Genomic DNA, 7,482 nt, shown 5'->3' with positions numbered 1-7,482 from the left:
TGGAAATTCTTGTATAACTTGAACATCTCTAACTTTAAGTGACGTCTCCTTCTCCACATTCGTGATGCTGGCTAAGAAAGCTTGGCATCCTTTCTCCATCATTCTCTGAGCTTTGAGAGGTGACACTAACGGTGTGCGTAGTCCTGAAGCTTGTCCTATGAAGCATCGTCTCTGGCCGTCCGGGGTCTCGAACATCACCTTCTTGCGTTTGCTGTCGATCGTTGCGCCATGCCGTGCTAGCCAATCCATGCTTAGTATTACGTCGAAGTCCTTGATTACTAGCTCTATCAGATCTCCTTCTAGTCCTATGTCCTCAATCTTGATCGGTAAGCCTCGTACTATTCGTGATGATAGAACTACTCTGCCCGAAGGCAACTCGGTTACAAACCTAGTTCTAAATCTTTCACTAGGTTTGTCTAGTTTTTCTATCATTCCTAACGAGATATACGAGTATACTGCTACCAATCTAGCGATACATATACTATTGAGGATATGATCTGACCTATAAATGCTTGTTACTAGCATGGGTTCCTCCTTGGGTCAATGCAAAGACTTTGGTCTGGAACCATCGTTTAATCCCTCTTAGCATTCCTCTGAATCCTTTTTGTTGTAGTTCCCAGGTCTGCTAGCTTAACCCCTAATTCCATCTTTGGTCTAAGTCCTCTGACGAACTTGGTCAACCTCGTAAAGTCGGTTGGGACCAACTCTGGTGCAAACTTGACTAATCTGTTGAACTGACGAGCATATTCTTCTATCATTAGTGATGACTGCCGAGGAGTAATACTTCTTGTGGAACGGCTCCACAAATCTTGTCCATATCATGGTGGTGACATCGTTAGTCTGCTGAACTAAGTCCCACCATATTCTGGCATCCTTCCTGAGTAATGACGAGACGCAGGATATGCGGTCTGCATTACTGAAATTCATGTGCGTAAGAATTGGCTTCACATCCTTAGCCACTCTTCTGCCTCAAAGGGGTCTATAGTCCCTTTAAAGTTTGGAGCGTGCTGTTTGCGGAACCTTTCATACACTGACTCCATATTCGGTACTGGATGTGGCGCGTAGTGCGTCACTGGCCATCCCCCATATGGACCAACTTGTTAGGGTGCTAGGGCCATTTGTTGTAGCTGCGACTGCGGTTGCAGCGGAGGCTGAGGCTGAGTCTGCGCCTGTTGACGTTGTTGCTGCAAGAGTTCCTCGACTTGTTGTCGCCGTCTAGCGATTTCCACGGTGTTGTCAGCTGATGGTGTCGGCGCGTTGCGGCTAGTAGTAGTACGCACTCCTCTTCTGCGAACTGGAGGGCATCATTGGTCGTTGGAACAACGTTGGAGGCGTTTCCGTTGGTGCGTGCAGATCTTCGGAGCGACATCTTCACCAAAAGTTCTAACAGTCGAGAACTTGTTAGAACTTACCCTAATAGGCTCTAAGGCAAAAACTTATTCTAAAACAAACATATCTCGGACCTATTTATTATGACTTCTTATGAAAAATTATATAGGTCTTTATTTATTATTAGAGTGGGTTTCTATATTTAGAAAAACAAGTCATCTTTATTTTCTAAGTGTGTTTCTAATCATCCTATATGACTTAATTCTCAGGCTCGAAACTTATCTTTGTTCCAAAGTTAACCATATTGAGGGAGGGCTGGGATCAGTAAAATCGTTCCCACTACTAAGGCCCCCTAACTCTCAATAAGGAAACTTGGTTCATTGATTTGTATCCACCTTCACTGAACTTAGTCATTATTCATTTTATTTATTACTCATTATGATTGCGAAAAAAAATCAAACTCATACATGAAAATAAAATAACATGAACTTAATTTGGAAAAAAAATAATAATTTTCACTTATTACAATCATAAAATAAAGAAATAAACAAAACAAACATTGAAAAAAACTAGCTATTCTTAAAAATCGGGATCTTCTACATCCGATCCTTCATCTAGCATATCATTATCTATCTCCTTATAATCATCATTGTCTTGAGCCTCAAAATTTCCTCGGGGAAGATTTAAGAAGATCCTATGTTGTTGCTCATTAGTGAATTGAAACTCTAAGTCATAGGTGAACTTAAGTATGAGAGAATAATATCTTAGGGCTGCTTGTAAGTCATCATCATTATTTATATTCTCCCATATTTCTTCTAAAGTTAAAATTGCTGAAGGAAAATCTTTTAAAAGCCTAATTACTAGGACATATTGTTCTGCAGCTCTCATCATGATTTTCTTAGACTCTTGAAGGTGACCTATCTCTTTGTGGAACAAGATCAATCTTTGAGTGATCTTTTCTAGTGCTCCTACAGTGTTTCTTGGCTCCCTTATTCTTTTTAAAGCCTTAATGGCTCGGATATCCTCATTGCTTAAAGCTCCGTTCATTCTTAACTGAAAACATAAACACTAAAAGTGTTAGCTATACACATAGACAAAGTAACTTGTAACTTGTAACTTAAACACTTACTTGGCGGTCCGATTCGGAGCTTTGAGCATGTGTATCAAGGAGAACTTCATGCGAAGGAACCGTTGGCTCTGATACCAACTGTAACGACCCACTAATCTAGACTACTTGGACCATTAACGAATCTATACATAAAACTTATATTTTTGCGGAAATACCATAATTATATTGAAAACTTATGGAAACAAAGGTTACTTTCATAAAATAAGTAGGATATGGGTACCCATTGTCTTTAAAACAAAAGAAATACTTAAAGTAAAAAGGGTTACATAGAAAATGCGGAAAAATACATTTAAAAACCATAAAAACATAAATAAGACTACATCCTCGAATCGAATAACGCTCGGCCCCTTGACTCCATTCACCATCGATACACATCCTCTAAGCGTCACGAATCTTTCCGCCTCTAAAGCTTATTTCCTGCACATAAACAGAAAGGAATGAGCCTAATGCCCAGCAAGGAAAAATCTAACACATAGTCATAAACATAAACATAATTTCATAATAACGTAAAGACATATCATAACACATAATACACTTATTATAATGGCCATTATTACTTGGGGTCCCATAGACTAAACAAGCATATGCCCATGGGATTTATGGGGTCCTACTAGCTAAGTAGGTCATATGCCCATAACCCATTTGGGGTCTTGTTAGTCATATGGGTCATATGCCCAAGCCTACATACACATATACATATCATAACACTTTTAATAACATAAACATATAGATAACATAAGCACATAACATATTAATTCTAGCCTATTTTCCTTACCAAAGTTACCGGGATTATGGACTGAGTTGGGACTTTTGGAACACTCCTAAAACCATAAGAAAGAGTGAGTCTAAAGAAAGGAGATGAAATGAAAGAGATGGAAAGACTAAACCATAAAAACATACTTACCAACTTATATGCTTAAGAGCTTGGATTCCCTAACCAAAATAAGAATAAGGTTAGGGGACTGAGTAGAAGGTTTTGAGAAAAGAAATAACATAGAATACAGAAAGGACTAGAGTTTTGGGTTTACCTCAAAGATTGCAAGATCAATCTAACATCCACCGAAATACTATAACACTCACTTACTTCCCAAGTGTTTGATAAGCTTATGATGTTTAAGCTTATAGTTTTTCCCCAAACCAAGTGTTTACACTCTCTCACTCACTTAACACTAGCAGCCTCTGAACTTAGAGCAAATGGTGAATAATGGCTGGGTACTAGGTCCTATTTATAGAGTTTGGGAATGAAAATATCTTGATTTTACTTGAATAAAAATAATGGCTTTTTAGGTGAAAATCATTTGAATAATCGTTCAGCAGAGGCTGAAGACTCGTTCACAAGATGCTGGACTGTTGAAGGAGTTTGAATGGCTGAAAGGAAATGAATTCAAAAGAGTTTGAATCCATGCTGAAGGAGGCGATATATCGCCCCCTGTAGGCGATATATCGCCTGGGCCAGTATGCCCGAGGCGACCGTGCATCGTTTCGTGTTTTCCGTATCTACGTGCTGCGACATATCGCCCCCTATAGCTGCGATATATCGGCATACGCTGAATATTTAAACACGAAATTACACATTTTTAGCTAGGTTTGAATGGAGTAAACAGCCTTGACTAAGCCCTCAACGTACTCAAAGCTGCTGACTGACCCTATAACATTCAAACTTTACTCCTTATTATATTTAATCCTCAAAAATCTTAATCCTTAATTACCATTCAAAACATGTGCTTAAAATCCTATTGGTTGATGTCTAAACCTTATAATATAATAATATAATCCTTAATATCAGTCACTTTAATCAAACCTTAGGTTATACTTAATATTCTTAAACTATAGGTTAAACTTAGAAAATCTATAAGTACTACTATGAGTGTCCAAATAATTCCCGGTCTGAACCAAAAATCCATAGTAACAAAGATAACACTAAACATACTATAATACTACTAAACAATTAGCTAAGTAAAGTTCTTGGACTCTACATATAGGGAGTCTAATGTACGCTGCCCAATGTACTAGACCTGATATAGCATTTGCGGTAAGTAAACTTAGTAGGTTTACAAGTAATCCAAGTGTGGATCTCTGGAAGGCAATTGGAAGAGTCCTATGTTATCTCAAGAAAACCAAAGGGCTAAGCCTTCACTACTCCAAATTTCCTTCAATTTTAGAAGGATATACAGATGCAAGTTGGATTTCCAATCTTGGGGACAACTTGCCCACAACTGGTTGGGTATTTACCCTTGGTGGAGGTGCAATTTATTGGGGTTCCAAGAAACAAACTTGTATATCTCATTCCGCTATGGAAGCAGAGTTTATTGCTCTAGTTGCTACCAACAAAGAGGCCGAATGTTTAAGGGATCTGTTGATAGAGATTCTCCTAATCATAGAGAATGTATCTACTATATCGATACATTGTGATAGCCAAGCGACATTGGGTAGAGCATACAACGGAGTGTATAATGGGAAGTTTAGACATATTAGTCTAAGACATGGATATGTAAGAGAATTGATTCAAAGATGAGTCATCTCAATATCCTATGTGAGAACAAGTGAAAATATGGTGGATCCTTTCACTAAGCCACTAACGAGGGATTTAGTGGTTACATCATCTCGAGGGATGGGACTTAAACTCCCTAAAGAGATTCACGATTGATGGTAACCTATCTCAACACTAGTTATTCAACTAGTGTTAGGTTCAATAGGTAACAACAAGTCAATAAAGTGAATATTAGTTGTACTCAAAACAAGTCACATCTGAGATATTGAGTACTTGTGTGTTACCAAGTTAAGGGTTAAAACCGAAAGGTTTTTTAATAGAATTCAGTCTTGTGAAGACAAGTATTTTTGGTAACAAAATACTGTAAGAATATGGACCTAGAGGTGGTGCCGCCTCTCATGAGAATTGAGAGTATTCTCAAGAACGTCCATGAATGGAAAGTGCACATGGCCATTAACGGTGCAAAGCGAGACATAGAGGTTTCAAGTGAACATCGCAAAGGTGTGTGTGTTATCATCGATTTGTTATCATGAAAATATGATTCAATCCCTAGTGCAACCAAATTTTCGACAAATTTTGTGATAATTACACTATAGTAAAGTTCAAGTTGAAAAACACTTTGCTTTATGCACTAATGCAATGACTCCTATAAGAGATAGTTTTTATTTAATCAAATGGGGGATATGTTATATTTTAAAATATAATGATTGATTAAATAAGTGTTACAATAGATAACTATTTAATCTAGTGAGGGAATTTTATATTATATTATAATATAATGTTTTAGATTAAATAAATGTGACAAAGAATGTCACATATTGTAACATATGATAGAGACAGAGTTACAATATTTATATATATGAGATATATCCAAATATGTAACATATTTGGTGTTACAAATTTGTAACTTCCAAATATTACCCTTTATTGTGTAAATCTGGTATTACATAATATTGAGATGAATTTCATAAAGCCATATGAGAAATGGCTGTTAGAGATATGATTTTAACCCCAATAATGTGTTTTGGGGTTACAAAATCATTTGGGAGGGTTTGGAACCGTTTGGAAAAACAACACATTTTCAAGTGCTGAAATTGGTCAGTGGCCGCGGCCACAGAATGTTGGTGGCCGCGGCCACTGATGTCCCTGGCCACGGCCACAGGTGTAAATCTGATCAATTTTTCAGTTTTTTCAATTTTTGTTGAACGGCTCAAAAGACTCAAATAACTCTCAAATCTCATTTTTAATTCCATATTAATCCAATTAAACATTGGTAACAGCCATGTGGGTTGGTGGAATTTGAAATTCAAAGGGTGTCTCTAAACTCTATAAATAGGAGCCTATAGCTCACTTGAAAGACACAACATTTTCTATCCATTAGAACACTTGGCTAGAAACACCTTGAGGCTTGATAATTCCATAAAGCATTTCCTTTAATCTGAGAGAGATCCCTTAGTGCTTGAGTTAGGGGGAAATAAGCTTTTGGACAAATGTTTTAAACCTTGTTCAAGTTGGTGATCTCCAACACTCTTCACTTAGGTTGTGTAAGTGAGAGTTTTCTTTGTTTTGTTCTTACTATTTCTTCTATTGTTTTTCTTCTCATTCCTCTTGTATTATTTACTTGTAATTTTGTTTAGACTTGTAATCTTCTTTTCTTTTGTTCCAAACACTTTTATTTTACTTGTAATCTTTTGCTTAGAGTTGTATTTTTCACTATTCTATTCTTCTTCTCTTCTTCTTCTTCTTTTTGTTTATTTGTACTTTCAGTTATAGAGTTGTAATCTTATTTAATCAATCTATATTTATTTGAAATATATTGCCTAGAGTTGTAATATTCTTACCTATATCCATTGAGGCAATACATATTTTCCTAACATTCAAAAACTTATCCCTTTGTTTGTTTCAATGGAAGGTGAGACCATCAAGATAATGAATCAAGACCTAGTGAGGTTGGATAGGTTTGATGGGTCCAATTTCACTAGGTGTCAAGACAAGGTGAGATTCCTTTTGACCACTCTCAAAATCACCTACATTCTAGAATACACTCTAGAACCTCTCCCAACGCCATCCGACAAGGACACTCCCGAGGAGGTGGAGAAAAGAAGGAAGTGGGAGGAGGACAATCTCCTTTGTAGGGGGCATATCCTCAACGCCCTTTCCGATAGGCTCTATGACCTCTACACCGAGACCCAGTGTACAACAAAAATTTTGTGATGGGTTGACCAAGTGTACAACAAAAATTTTGTAACATATTTAAACTACTTTTAAATATGTAGATCCATTAATATACATACATTAATCATAAACAAGAAAAGAATAAAGAGCATACCTCTTGATGCCTATCAAGTGTCCTTGCTATCTTTTCGTGAAATAAACGATCTTCCTATCCAAGTTGCTCACAGGTACTCACACCAAGATCTTCCACAACGTTCTCTACACCTCAAGAAGTGTGTGGGCACTTAGATAATAAATGATGGTATATTTCTGATTCAACTTGATGTACTCAACACATGAGATCAAGATAATAGGCCTG

Source organism: Humulus lupulus, chromosome X, assembly GCF_963169125.1.
Source record: "Humulus lupulus chromosome X, drHumLupu1.1, whole genome shotgun sequence".
NCBI classification, from domain to species: Eukaryota; Viridiplantae; Streptophyta; class Magnoliopsida; order Rosales; family Cannabaceae; genus Humulus; species Humulus lupulus.
Note: the sequence above shows the minus strand (reverse complement) of the source record.